We start from the raw sequence: 14,728 nt of genomic DNA, 5'->3' as shown, positions 1-14,728 counted from the left end.
AGTAGGAACTGCAGATGCTGGAGAATCCGAGACAACAAGGTGCAGGGCTGGATGAACACAGCAGGCCAAGCAGCATCATAGGAGCAGAGAGGCTGACGTTTCGGGCCTAGACCCTTCATCAGAAAAGGGGGAGGGGAAGGGGGTTTTGAAATAAATAGGGAGAGAGTGGGAGGCGGATAGAAGAGGGATAGAGGAGAGGATAGGTGGAGAAGAAACAAACAGGTCGAAGAGGCGGGGATGGAGCCAGTAAAGGTGAGTGTAGGTAGGGAGTTAGGAAGGGGATAGGTCAGTCCAGGGAGGATGGACAGGTCAAGGGGTCGGGATGAGGTTGGTCTGTAGGAGATGGAGGTGCGGCTTGAGGTGGGAGGAAGGGATAGGTGGGAGGAAGAACAGGTTAGGGAGGCAGGGACGAGCTGGACTGGTTTTGGGATGCGGTAGGGGGAGGGGAGATTTTGAAACTTGTGAAATAAACATTGATACCATTGGGCTGCAGGGTTCCCAAGCGGAATATGAGTTGCTGTTCCTGCAACCTTCGGGTGGCATCGTTGTGGCACTGCAGGAGGCCCAGGATGGACATGTCGTCTGAGGAATGGGAGGGGGAGTTGAAATGGTTCGCGACTGGGAGGTGCAGTTGTTTATTGCGAACCGAGCGTAGGTGTTCTGCAAGGTGGTCCCCAAGTCTCCGCTTGGTTTCCCCGATGTAGAGGAAGCCACACCGGGTACAGCGGATGCAGTATACCACATTGGCAGATGTGCAGGTGAACATCTGCTTGATGTGGAAAGTCTTCTTGGGGCCTGGGATGGGGGTGAGGGAGGAGGTATGGAGGCAGGTGTAGCACTTCCTGCGGTTACAGGGAAAAGTGCCGGGTGTGGTGGAGCTGGAGGGGAGTGTGGACCGGACAAGGGAGTCACGGAGAGAGTTGTCCCTCCGGAAAGCAGATAAGAGTGGGGAGGGAAAGATGTCTTTGGTAGTGGTGTCGGATTGCAGATGGCGGAAGTGTCGGAGGATGATGCATTGGATCCGGAGGTTGGTGGGGTGGTACGTGAGGACGAGGGGGATTCTTTTTTGGTTCTTATTGCGTGGACGGGGTGTGAGGAATGAGGTGCGGGAGATGAGCCTCTCTGCTCCTATGATGCCGCTTGGCCTGCTTTGTTCATCCAGCCCTGCACCTTGTTGTCTTACACTCTGTTTGTGTCCTGATTACAGTGATAAGAGGTTGAGAAATTAATATTGCAAGCCTCATGATATGGGACATGCTTTCCTCACTACATAGAATAAATGGAGATGTAAGTAAGTAGGTCAACAAGGCCAAAACAAAGCAGTAATTGCAATTTTTCCATCCTATACCTCTACCAAGAGACTTGCTTCTGTGATAAAATGTGATCATAAAACCTAGACCACTGAAACAAATTGTCGAGGACTAATAAATTCTTGTTACTGAGCATTCAAGTAAAACCTCCTACTGTGCTGCTGAGACAAACAGCAATATTTCAAAGTTTGAATGGGGAATTGGCAGAAATGGATAGTGTAGCCCTATTTCCACAACAAGGATGCAACACTCACTTTATTTTTTTGACATTGCACTTCAGAATCAAGAGGAGAAAATCCTGTTGTATCAGATCGACAAGTCTTTTCTTCTTTCACTGGGACTGAAGAGTGCTTCACTTTACCAGTTTTTCCTGTTTCCATTGCTACCTGTTTAATCTTCACCTCTATTCACAGGTTTCTTAATCTTGTGAATTTCTTTACTCGTGCGGGTATGTGTACCAGGGAGAGAAGGAGGAGTGGAAACTATGAGCCCCACTGAAATCAAATAACTAGTGGCAGTCATTTTCCGATGGGCATTTCTAGGATTGAGCGGAAGGGCAGTGACTCCTCATCATCAGAGGCAAAGGCCTGTTCCATATCTCGTGTGTGTTGCTCACCTCGAGGTTCTGCCAGCATATAGGAAATGTGAACAAGGCTTATTACAGCCGCAGGACTGCTCCCATACTGTGATGCGGTGCCAGGGCAGCTCTATAACTGCAAAGTGCTGATTTACAACGGATGCTTCAGTGGGATGCAAGAGGAGATTTGGAACATTCTGAAGAAGAATCCTCGTGGATTCAACATTAGCTCTTGTTTCTCTCTCCACAGGTGGGTCCTGACCAGAACTTTCTGCTTTTGTTACAGATTTCCTCAGTATTTTACTTTTATACAATTTTGGAGTCAGGTTGTAGATAAAAAAAAATCATCTTTTTTGGTGGTTCAAAGGCCAATTTTCACAACGAGCCCTTGAATATGCTGGCGTTGGGAACAAAAAGAAATTCTGTTAACCTAACTTTTCACTAGCTGGGTTCCATGGCACTCCCAACACCAATCCAAAGGATAAGAGATAACAAGGTGTAGAGCTGGATGAAGACAGCAGGCCAAGCAGCATCGGAGGAGCAGGAAAGCTGATGTTTCGGGTCTGGACCCTTCTTCAGAAATCCAAAGGAGCTGGTTTTTTGAGTAAAAAAGATGAACTTGAATTCAGGGCTTATTGAGATGCAGTCACTGCCAGGTATCAGGGGCCCAGCTGTCTGCCTGGCATGCACTGAGGCAAACACGCCACTCAATAGGGCTCAAACAAGCACTCGGTCCACTTACATTTGTTGTAATGTCTGTGTGTTACTGATCATTTACATTTGATGCCAAAGCTCAAGAAATCAAGACAGTGGCCAAAATTACCATTCAGAGAGAGACGAGAAAAACATAGAGCGCATTGGTTGCAGATCAGGGATGTCCTTTCAGAGATGTTTAAGTGTTGAATTGTTACAACATCACAAAGCTCTCGATTCATTTTAGTAACAACATCACCTGTTAGTAAAATGCTTCTGTTTTTATTAACATATCTACAAAGACAAAGGACAGGGTTTTTTTCTCTTTCTTGTTTTCATCTGGAAGATTACTTATCAAAATGGATGTGCTGCAAATCAGAGGTGACAAGTTGAGGCTTCAGGCTATGTCCCAGTGTAATGACACTGCTGTACTGATCCATCTCTCCCTGCAGTTTGACCCATAGCAGATTCTTACCAGGATCCCTTGGCCTGCAGCATTACATGGGGATGGGAGCCAAGGAATAAATCAATGCTTCTTTTTAGTGCTGCATTTGATGCTAAAAATAGCACTTTAATGTGCAATAAAATATTATCAAAATGCAATGAATTTTCTCTGGCAAACTTAACATTGGTTTTATATCCTGTGGCACAAATGACAGATGTTTCGGTGTTGACAGAAAGAAATTATTATCGTTCAGTCTCCCGGAACAAAACTGGTTGAGGAGCCGATCTTAATTTGCATGTGGGATGTGGCTTCCCTTGGGGTGGATGGAGTCTGCAATGAGGTTTTTCACTGCCTCACGCCATACTTCAGCCCGTTCCCGAGGAACCGAGCGCTCTGAAGAGAAAAGGAACCTGATGGACATCAATGAGCACAGATGGAGCTTGATAGATCATGAAAAGAAGGCATTACCTGCTGCAGTTAGCAAGCAGACACAATTATTACACAGCACTGGCTTCATTGTCGATTAGCAGGCTAGATAAAGCTAGCAGCAGCTGTAGCATATGGCTCGACTCCAGAAAAAGAGTGGTGATGGGATTGAGGCCAAGTCAGATCTCATCCTGCAAACCGCACATTTACCAATTAGTCTGTGTGTAGGTGGCTGTCTCCTTATTTTCAGAAATCTGTTTATTCTCCTATTCCTTCATACCACCGAGGGGGTGTATTATTGATAACAGTAAAATGAAATAGTTCAAAGTAAAAGACTGGAAATGCATATGGCTAAAGGCACCTGTGGGATACTTCTGCTTTGGAAACCAAGTGTTACCTGAACAGTAATTTTACCAAAAATAAATCCGAAGATAAATGGGTACTTAGTGCAAATTATTTAATGCAAGTTTAATTAGACAAGGTCGTTTGATGAAATAAAAGAGAAAGACAACATTTCAGTGCTAGAAATCTGAAATATAACCAGAAACTGCTGAACACCACAGGGTCTTGAAGTGGTGAAAAGATATCATGTGGATTTTCACATTGGGTGGAAAATCCATTAGTTATTTGGTATAACTTACTAAACTACTTGTTACAATTTAACTAATAGTTTATTTGGTACATTTTTGTGTGGTGTATTGCTCCAAAAGGCCAATACTCGATTGCTAAATTACCCTGTTGTTGTTTTCTAGAATTTAGCACTTCCCAATAGTGACTCATGTTCGGATTATGTGTTGGATTTCGACTGGAGTCAGTTGTAGCCCAAAGGTACAAGGGAAGGTTGTAGTTCTAGAGATTTCAGCACAAAATTGAGGCTGGAACTCTATTGATGTGCTGTCTTTCAGATAAGGTTTAAACCTAAGGTTCCATCTGTCCTCTCAGGTAGATGTCAGATATCCCATAGCATTATTTTGAGGAAGACTAGAGACGTTTTCACTGGTGTCATAATCAATAATTATCTCTTAGCCTACACCCCTAAAACATGACTATCTGGTTATTATTGTTATTTACGGGCTTTTTGCAGTGTGTGAATTGGCTGTCATGATTTCTACATTGCAATAGTAGCAACATGTCAAAATTGCTTAATATTGTGGTAAAGCTTTTTGAAAGTTGTCACGTCATGCAAGTCGCTGTAGAATTTCAAATGTATCTTTTTTTCTTTCAACCTGCTCCTTTTCTAAAAAATATACTGCTGTCATTCTGTTTGAATCCCTCCCTTCGTATTGATTAACACTGGGCTACTGTTCAATTCCTGCCATACCCTCATAAGCATTGTTTATGGGTTGCTATGTGAGCAAGTGCCAATTTGGTTAAAGAGAAGCCCTCTTGTTTCAAAGTTTATCAATTTTTCTGTTCAAAACTTTCACGAGGATGAACATGTAATTTGGACTGACATTTCAATACAGTATTGAGGGTAGTACTGACTTTTGAACGAGACATTGAATACCACACCCAATACTACTCCTTCAACCAATATCGTCAAAATAAATTAATTTGCTAGTTGTGCGGCATGTGCTTATAGGATCTTATAGTGATCTGGCTGTTGCATTTACTTTATACACCATAACTTTCATATCCTGCTGCAGTAGGCTCATTGCCTTGAATGTTGTGACATGTCAAGGGCTCATCCATATACTTTTTAAAGTTTGAGTTTTCCTGCCTCAACTACCCTCCCAGGCAATGCTTTCCAGACCTCCTACATCCCTCAAATCTCCCCTAAACCTCCTGTTTTTCACTTTACAATTATGCCTCCTTGTCCTTGACCCTTCAACTAAGGGGAACAGCTGCTTTCCATTCACCATGTCATAGAGTTATAGAGTCGTACGGCATGGAAACCTACCCTTTGGTCCAACCAGTCCATGCCAATCAAGTTCCCAATCTAAACGAGTCCCACTTGCTTGTGTTTGGTCCATATCCCTCCAAACCTTTCCTATTCATGTACTTGTCCAAATGCCTTTTAAATGTTGTAGCTATACCTGCATCTCCCAATTCCTCTGGCAGTTCATTCCACACACAAAACACTTCGTGTAATAAAGTTGCCCCTCATGTTCTTTTTAAATCTTCCTCCTTTCACCTTCAAAAATGCCCTCTAATTTTGAACTCCCTCACTCCAGGGAAAAAACCCTTTGCCTCTCATCTTATCTATTGGGGTGACACGGTGGCTCAGTGGTTAGCACTGCTGCCTCACAGCGCCAGGGACCTGGGTTTGATTCCACCCTCGGGCAACTGTCTGTGTGGAGTTTGCACTTACTCCCCTTGTCTGCATGGGTTTCCTCTGGGTGCTCCGGTTTCATCCCACAGTCCAAAGATGTGCAGGATACATGGATTGGCCATGCTAAATTGCCCGTAGTGCTCAGGGATGTGTGGGTTTGTAGGGGGATTGGTCTGGGTGGGATGATCTGATGTTTGGTGTGGACTAGTTGGGCCAAAGGGCCTGTTTCCACACAGTAGGGGTTCTATGAATCTATGACCCTCATGATTTTATAACCCTCTGTAAGGCCACCCCACTCAACCTCCTACACTCCAGTGAAAAAAAGTCCCAACCTATTCAGCTTATTTTCATAACTCAAGCCCTCCGTTCCTAGTAACAGCCTGGTAAATCTTTTCTGAACCCACTCCAATTTAATAATATCCTTCCTTTAGCAGGGTAACCAGAACTGAACACAGTACTCCAAAAGAGGCCTCACCAATTTCCTGTACAACCTCAACAAGACATCCCAACTCCAATACTCAAAGGTCTGAGCAATGAAGGCAAGCATGCTAAACGCCTTCTTAACCACCCTGTCTACCTGTCATGCAAACTTCAAAGAATTATGTCCCTGAACCCCCAGGTCTCTCTGTTCTACAACACTACCCTGTCCTTGTTTGTTTTACCAAAATGCAATACCTCACATTTATCCAAATTAAACTCCTTCTACCACTCCTCAGCCCATTGACCCGATTGATCAAGATCTCTCTGTAATCTTAGTTAATCTTCTGGTGATGGTGGGGGAGAGCACATCAGTTCCTGGATCAGCATCTGGTAATCTGGGGTGGGTGAAAACAGAGACCCTGGACAAGAGACAAAGAGAGATGACCAGGATTTCAGTAAGAAGCCTTTGGTGGCTAGAGCAACAAGAAGGGGAATTAAAGCTGGTACGGACCTGCTGAAAACCTAGTCAGACTGACTGGCACTGCCTGATAGAGAGGGAGATAGACAGAGGGAGAGAGCAGGACAGGACAGGAGCAGATTTCCAGACTGGTGAGTTAACATTGAAGACCGAGGGCTATGACTAGCGTAGACCCTAGTTACTGACTTTGGCTAGAAAGGCAGGAAGTGGCAGAGGACTGAGCTGTCAACCACAGGAGACGTAACTGAACCATCTTAGCATAACCCCTGAGTTTGAGAGGCCGTGAGGAGAGAAAGATTCCCTTTGTGTCTGGATGGTAAGGTAATTGGTGTTAGGTGATCACAGGTTGGGAGCATGCATCCCCTTAACAGAAATCATTACGAAACTGTTGGGAGATCAATAATTAAGGCCTATAATAATATCCTGATGAATTGACGATACTGGCTGAATATCCATTGTAAATAGCTCATTCTTTGAGACTATTCTTTTGCATCAATGTTTATATGGACATATTGTAAGTGAATTTAAAAATCCTCCTTTAATAACTTTTGTACATAGTGTCTGTTACATTCCATTTCCCTATTGTCCTACGATTTTTTCTCTTCAGGTCATTATCCAATTCCCTTTCAAAAGCCACATTTGAATATGCCTCCACCACTCTATATGTCTCTGCTTTCTAGATCTGAACCACTCATTGGATCAAAATACTTTTCCTTATGGAACTTATTGTTCTATTAAATAGTGAACCTATTTGACGGGCATGCTTTGTGGAATTAATATAATCATTTTTGGTTATTCTGAAGAAGTAATCTGTAAAGTGTAATGATTTTCTGAAAATATTTGCTTGCCATATGAGGCAACAAATTGGATGTCATATGTACAGAGAGTAATTTTAATAATTTGATGTTTTTCTACCTTCGTTTCACCATTTAAATTAAAGACCAATAGCATTTCCACCCAGGATGCAATTTATTATGTATAGTTGGAGTATTTGATTTATATATTAACACTTTTCAAAGTTGTATTATTTTATTCTTAGGCGATAAAATATTTGTGTGTGAGCCGATAAAAATGTTTTCAAGATGATTATATTGGAAATGAGAGATTTCCCTTTAAATAGTGAGCTATTTGCATTTATGCTGTCCCATAAGAGGTATGCGCACTTGCCTTTCTGACATTTGTTCTGAAGTATTCATATTATTTGTCAGGAGCTGATTTGTAATCCCTCTTCCTTCAGTACAGATCAAAAAGACTTTTTAATCAAATAGAACACCATTCCCAAGAAACCGTTGTTGTCTCCAAGCTGCGTCAGGGTCAGCACTACTTGGATGAAGTTCAGGACTGCTCTGTCAATGTGTAATCCATTGGGTGGGTAGAACCATGCTTAAAAATAAATGGGTGGTCCATTGTTGGGTTGCAGCATTAGAACCGCAATCCAACTTACTACAAGGAAACTGAGAAATGAATAATTCAGGTATGCAATGTCAACATGATTTCTCTCAAGCTACCTTTGCTAGCACTCAGGGGCACAAATGGTTGATTTCAGAAGACTCCTGTTGCCAAAAGCAGAAGTTTGGCAATCCAAAGAATAGAATGACGACAAAAATGAAAATAAACACAAACTATCAGTGCATGTCTGCACAAGCTTTACAAGAAGGAACGGAATACTTGTAGCCATTCCAAAAATGGTGATATGCATGAAAGAACCTAAGACCAGACCTTTGCCACATCTGAAGTTGAACAGAAAAATTTTTCTGAAGAAGGGTCCAGACCCAAAACGTCAGCTTTCCTGCTCCTCTGATGCTGCCCGGCCTGCTGTGTTCATCCAGCTTTACACCTTATTATCTCAGATTCTCCAGCATCGGCAGTTCCTACTATCTCTGAATTGAACAGTTAGTTTACACTGTGTTTCGTGTAGGACATCATCTTGGTAAAAGTGTTGAAACTTGGTGTAATCATGAAGTGCTTCAAGAGGCTGGTCATAGCCCACATCAACTCCAGTCTCCCAGCCTAGCTTGATTCCCTACAGTTTTCCTACTGACATAACAAGTCCACTGAGGATGCCATATCCAGAGCCTTGCACTTATCCCGGGAACATCTGGACAACAAAGACACTGACATCAGACTCCTGCTCGTTGACTACAGCTTCTCCTTCAACACCATTATTCCCTCCAGACTGATCTCAAAACTGCATGACCTTGGTCTTGGCTCCAGCCTCTGCAACTGGATCCTCAGCTTTCTGACCCATAGACTGCAATCAGTGAGGATAGGTAACTGCACCTCCTCCACAATAACACTCAACACTGGAGCCCCCCCAAGGATGTGTCCTCAGTCCTTTATTATACTCCCTGTACATCGATGACTGTGTTGCCAAATTTTGAATGAACGCCATCTATGAGTTTGCTGATGACACCACCGTAGTGGGACTGATATCTAACAAAGACGAGTCAAAATACAGGAGGGCTAGTGATGTGGTGCAATGAAAACAATTTGTCTCTCAATGTCGACAAAACTAAACAACTGATCATCGACTTCAGAAAGAAAGGAGGAGAAAACACCCCCACCTACATCAACGGAACTGAGGTGGAGAGAGTGAAGAGCATCAAGTTCCTTGGAGCGACAATAACCGACGACCTGTCCTGAACTTCCCATGTAAATGCAACAGTCAAGAGGCAAAACAATGCCTCTTCTTCCTCAGTCAGCTTAGGAAATTTTGGCCTGTCCATAAGGTCCCTCACTAACTTCTACACGTGCACCATTGAAAGCATACTGTCTGGGTACATTACGGCCTGGTATGGCAACTGCTCTGCCCAGGACCGTAAGAAGCTACTGAAGATGGTGTGCACAGCCCAGACCATCACGGAAGCCAACCTTCCATCCATGGACTCTATTTACACGGCTCACTGCCGCAGAAAGGCGGCCAACATCATCAAAGACCCATCGCACCCTGGTAATGATCTCCTACAGCCTCTTCCATCAGGCAGAAGATACAGAAACCTGAACACGTGCACAAGCACGTTCAGGAACAGCTTCTTTCCAACCATTATCAGACTGTTGAATGGACTCTAGCCTCAAATAATGTAACCTGCAATGTAACCTGTATGACTCTAAATCTTTTTGATCTGTATGTCCTTTGCTTGCTTTAATCTTCCTGTAGTACTCGTAAACAAAACTTTTCACTGTATTTCAGTACACATGATAATAAATCAATCAATCAATATGCATGGGCACAGAGAATCTTGTAAAGTATCTACTAGTGCTCTTTAATGAAATTCTATTAAATTTTCGTGGCTAGTCCACATTCTAATGCATTTTCCTACAGGATCTGAAGTACATGCCATTGATATGGATTTCAAACATGATTTGAGAAATGATCACTTGCTGTTGGGAATCATAAATAGCAGGAGTAGGCCAATCAGCCCTAAAGCTTGCTCTGCCATTCAATAAGATCCTTTGTGATCTGATTACGGCCTTACCTCTATTTTCCTGTCTGCCCCTCCGACAATCTTTCACTCCCTTGGCTGTCCAAAGTCTGTCTAAGTCAGCCTTGAGTAGATTCAATGAGGCGCCCTCTTGAGAAGAAAATTCCAAAGACTAATGACCCTTAGAAATGTGAGGAGAACCCTGAAGTACATCAAGAAGCCTCTGGGATACTTTATCACGACTGCATCAATAGGTATCAACAATGTTCCTAAAAATTCACTGCAGGTGGCACCTAAATGAGTAAATGATGTCCTACTCCACCCTACACTGAATACAAGTGTGATACACTAAGGAAAAAGGAGTGATTGGTCCCCAAACTCTTACTGAGTCCTCCTTGATTTGGGATGAGGAGTGGTAAGACTTCGGGAGGCCAGGCAGAGCAGCACAAACTGCTGCAGAAGAGTAGGGAGAGGAAGGCAAATAGACATTCTTCCCTCCTGTGGAAACAGAACACACCTCCTTCTCCAAGCAACCAGTGGATGGTAAAGGATCTGGTGTAACCTCTCCTGCAACCTGCCTCTGAGCAAACTGAAGCACTCCATACCTTCACTGGAAAAATGTGTAAGGAGCTAATGCAAATGGCTCTAAGAAAATTGTATCTCATTCGCGCTTGAGTGCTTAGCACAACATTCTGTTTAACACTTCCAGACAAGTTGAAATCACGGTAATCAGCAATTTAGAGCAAAACTTTGTGTGCCGAATCCAGACTTTCAAATAGGCATGTTTCACTAGCACAACTCATTTCAGGACAGTTTTTGCACTTTGTTCAAAGTATATCTTTTGGTAACACCAAGAAGTTTGCTCCCAGAGATCTTCAGGGATGAAAGTTACTATGCTGAGGAGAGCAACCATTAACTAAAAATGATGGAAACTTGAATTTTGCCCCATGCTAATTAAACTTGAAATCTAGGCATCCTTTGACTTACTCTTGTGATATTAGTTCACTGAGTGCTGGAGTAGCAGTCATGTGTAGGCGTTATTTCCTGAGTCATCGTAATCTGACGATTTCTGCATTTTTTCTCTAGTATTTAAGGGTTCAGGTTTCAGCTCCCAGCATTCACAAGTTGCAATGCCTAAATCTACCTTACTTTGAATCATGGGTACTAATATATAAAAAAAAATCTGTATTCTCTCATATTATCTTTAAAATAGTGCCAACAGATGTGCAAATATTCTTCCAATTTGTCATATTGCTTCATTAATGGTGAAGGGTTGGTTTCTTTAAGGATGACTTTTATAACCTTTATATGGTGTAAATATATAAAATGTTTGGCATCAACATATTTAGCAGAATGCTGTCTCTTAAATCTTTCTGAACCAGCAATCTCCTTTAAGTAAGGACTATTTTAAACAAATGAATCTGAACACTTTAGCGTGGCAGCCAACTTGATTTAAAGCAAGTCCATACATTGCATGATCTGCTTAATATGATTGAATTTTTTGTAAAGAACAACAAGATTATTTATTACTTATTTAGAGGATACACTCCACAATGAGAAGCATTTTCCATTCCTAGATCACACTGAAGTTTAGTGTCCAGCAGAACCTGAAGCACAGTCTCTTCAATGGAATTGATCAATCATCACCTTCACTTGTGCTGCTTTCCTGGAAGCAGTGGTCATGAGAAGCCCCTGCATTCTGAATATTGTTAAACCTCCGAGACTCACTTAATCAGCAACTTGGAAAGCACATTTCCTGTGGGCCTTCCCAGTTGACAGCATTAGTGCATCCTTGGCAATGTTATATTTGATTTACAGTCAATCATGCAGGATTCACTCCTCTGGGATTTAATTGTGCTAACACAGATTTTATATAGTTTATGTAGTTGAATGGAGTGGTTTCATTTTATATGGATGAGTTTCTGTAAAACACTCACTTGTAGTGCTTCTACTTCCATATGTATATCCCAATTGTACATATATCCCATAGAAACATTGAGTCATAGAGATATGCAGCACGGAAACAGCTGACCAGATATCCTAAATAAATCTGGCCCCATTTACCAGCATTTGGCCCATATTCCTCTAAAACCTTTCTACTCATATACCCATCCAGACGCCTTTTAAATGTTATAGTTGTACCGGCTTCCACCACTTCCTCTGGCAGCTCATTTCATACGCACACTACCCTCTGTGTGAAAAATTTGCCCCTTAGGTCCCTTTTTAAATCTTTCCCCTCTCACCTCAAACGTATGGCCTCTAATTTTGGACTCCCCCCCATCCCAGGGAAAATACCTTGTCTCTTTACCCTATCCGTTCACCTCATGATATTATAAACCCCTATAAGATCACTGGCTACAAATCATTACATGTATCTTTCTAAAATTGAGATACTGAGATGAAATGACACAGCCTACAGTGCAGGTCATCGCCTAAAGCTGAGCAGAACATGAGAGAAGTTTTTTCATTTATTCTTTTGTGGTGTATGGCATTGTTGGCAAGTGATTTATTGCCAATCTCTCTTACATTGTTGTGGTTCTGAGTCACATTTAGACTAAACCAGGTCAGAACAAGTTTTTTTTCCTCTAAAAGTCATGAGTGAAGCAACTGGCTTCACAATAATGGTGAGATTCAAGCTCATGTGCCTAGAGCACGTTCGCTTAAACATCTAGATAATATGTCCAGGTACTTTTGTGATGGAAGATGTGCGATATATATCATTTTTAGAGTTTGTATTTGAAACTAATGGCATATGAGTGTTTGTTACCTTTGTGCAGGCTTTTAAAAATTTTAAGGTCAGTGAATCCTTTCTGCAACTGTGACCTAACTCAGTGTGCATCAGAGCCACTGCAAGCCACCTGGAGTGTTAATGGAAGATTGTTTGTTTAGACTGTGGGGTTTACAATTGGGTGTAAATGTTGGAGGGTATTAGTTTGCTTTTGGCTTAGAATGGTCAAGGATTGATTTCAGCTGAGAAAAACCTAGAGATTGAAAGCTTCTCGGGCAGTTTTAGGGGAAACCTGACAGGGTGAGTCAGAAATAAATATAATTTTTCTTCTGAAAAAGGAGGATGGAACATTTCAGAGGATGTTCAGTTATCTTGGTGTATAGGTTTAGCTTGTGAACTTTGTAGATCAGGTGTGTATGGTTAGAAATCAGCAGATTACTGAAAAGCTATGGAAGTATTCAGCTTTCATGAGTGTTCATGTAAGAAGACTTCACAGTTCACAGAACTGGGAAGAAGCAGTGAAATCAAACTGGAAGATTTGATCAGGTAATTTCTCTGGGTTTGAAATGCTGGAAGGTGATGGTGTTCAGTAATAGATGAGACTTTACTTTGTATGTTTTAAGATCTTTCATACTCTCCTCTACATCTAGATAGCTTTGCTTACTTTTCCCTTTTATATAATAAACTGTTCTTTTACTGGAAAAGAAAACATGCAGTTTTTTTCCACCTTTGTTTCAAAAAGTGACCACCTGGGATCATTATATATTCCACAATGCTACCACCTCCAGACAATTAAAAAGCAATTTTAAATGATTTAAAGATTGTATGAAGATGAGGAAAGTGTGGAAGTAAAGAGTTTTCTGTGCATGTGTCAACACCTTTGTGCTTCTGGATGCTTACTTCCTATGCGCTTTGAGAAATACCAGTTCTTTCTTCCACTTGAATACACTGTCACTGTGTTATCTTTGGTGAATGTTATTAATGACCAAAATGGCCATCTCCCAATGTGATGATATTCCCAAGATGATCACAGGAATTCCACAGATGTCACAAACACAGATTTTAACGGGTGGTGTGAATTGCTATCAGAACAGGAACTTCCTGTTTTAAGCCATTGTTGTATTCCAATGCAAATGGATCCATAACACCCCAAGATGTGTGTATTGTTTCCTGCAATAATACCAAATTGTCTACTCTCACCTCACGAACTGGCCTCTGACAGGTGTACCGCAAGAACTGCAGCACAGAAAACGCAATTAAAGGAATTGCTGATGGACATCATCTATAAGAACCTAATCGCCATAAAAGGCCCAGAGACTGTCTGAAATATGCAGCACCTTCTCTGAAGAAAACTGCCAAAGTGAAAAATAAAAGCCTTGTTTGAATTATCTGCTCGACATGGTAAAGAATGTTAATACCAGGAGTGGAGAACTTTCGCACTTTATTTTCTAGAGATATACTTTCTTTCATCTAACACCTTGAATGACATTGAGTAGAACATGGGGTAAAGGCTCACTTCTTGTGCTTGTATCAATGTCAATTACCAGTTAAAGAGAAAACAGTAGATTTACAAAAAAATTTGGGAATAGTCCCAAACCTTTGGTTCTGTTTCTTCAGGTCGCATAGTGGTTACGTTAGATCAGTAATCATGAGGACTGAACTAGAAAATCAGTCAAAGATGGCGGTACAGTAGGACACTCCACCAGCTCTGCTTGTTTTTCCCATCCTTTTCTTTTTTCTCTCTCTTTTCTTCTTCCCTCCCATCATCTCCCCTCAGCACCAGAGGTGAATGCCGGAAGGAGCCGGCAGCAATGAGTCCTCGAGTGTGATCCTGGGGAATGAACCGGAACACCATGTGAGCTGTGTGTCCTGGAGCAGCAGTGGGGGAAGATCCGGTACAGCGCATGGGGTGTGAGCCCTGGAACACCACATGGGCTGTGAGCCCTGGAACACCACA

The sequence above is a fragment of the Rhincodon typus genome, chromosome 5 (genome assembly GCF_021869965.1).
Source record: "Rhincodon typus isolate 14 chromosome 5, sRhiTyp1.1, whole genome shotgun sequence".
NCBI classification, from domain to species: domain Eukaryota; kingdom Metazoa; phylum Chordata; class Chondrichthyes; order Orectolobiformes; family Rhincodontidae; genus Rhincodon; species Rhincodon typus.
The sequence above is the reverse complement of the archived record's forward strand: the minus strand, read 5'-3'. Positions refer to the sequence as shown.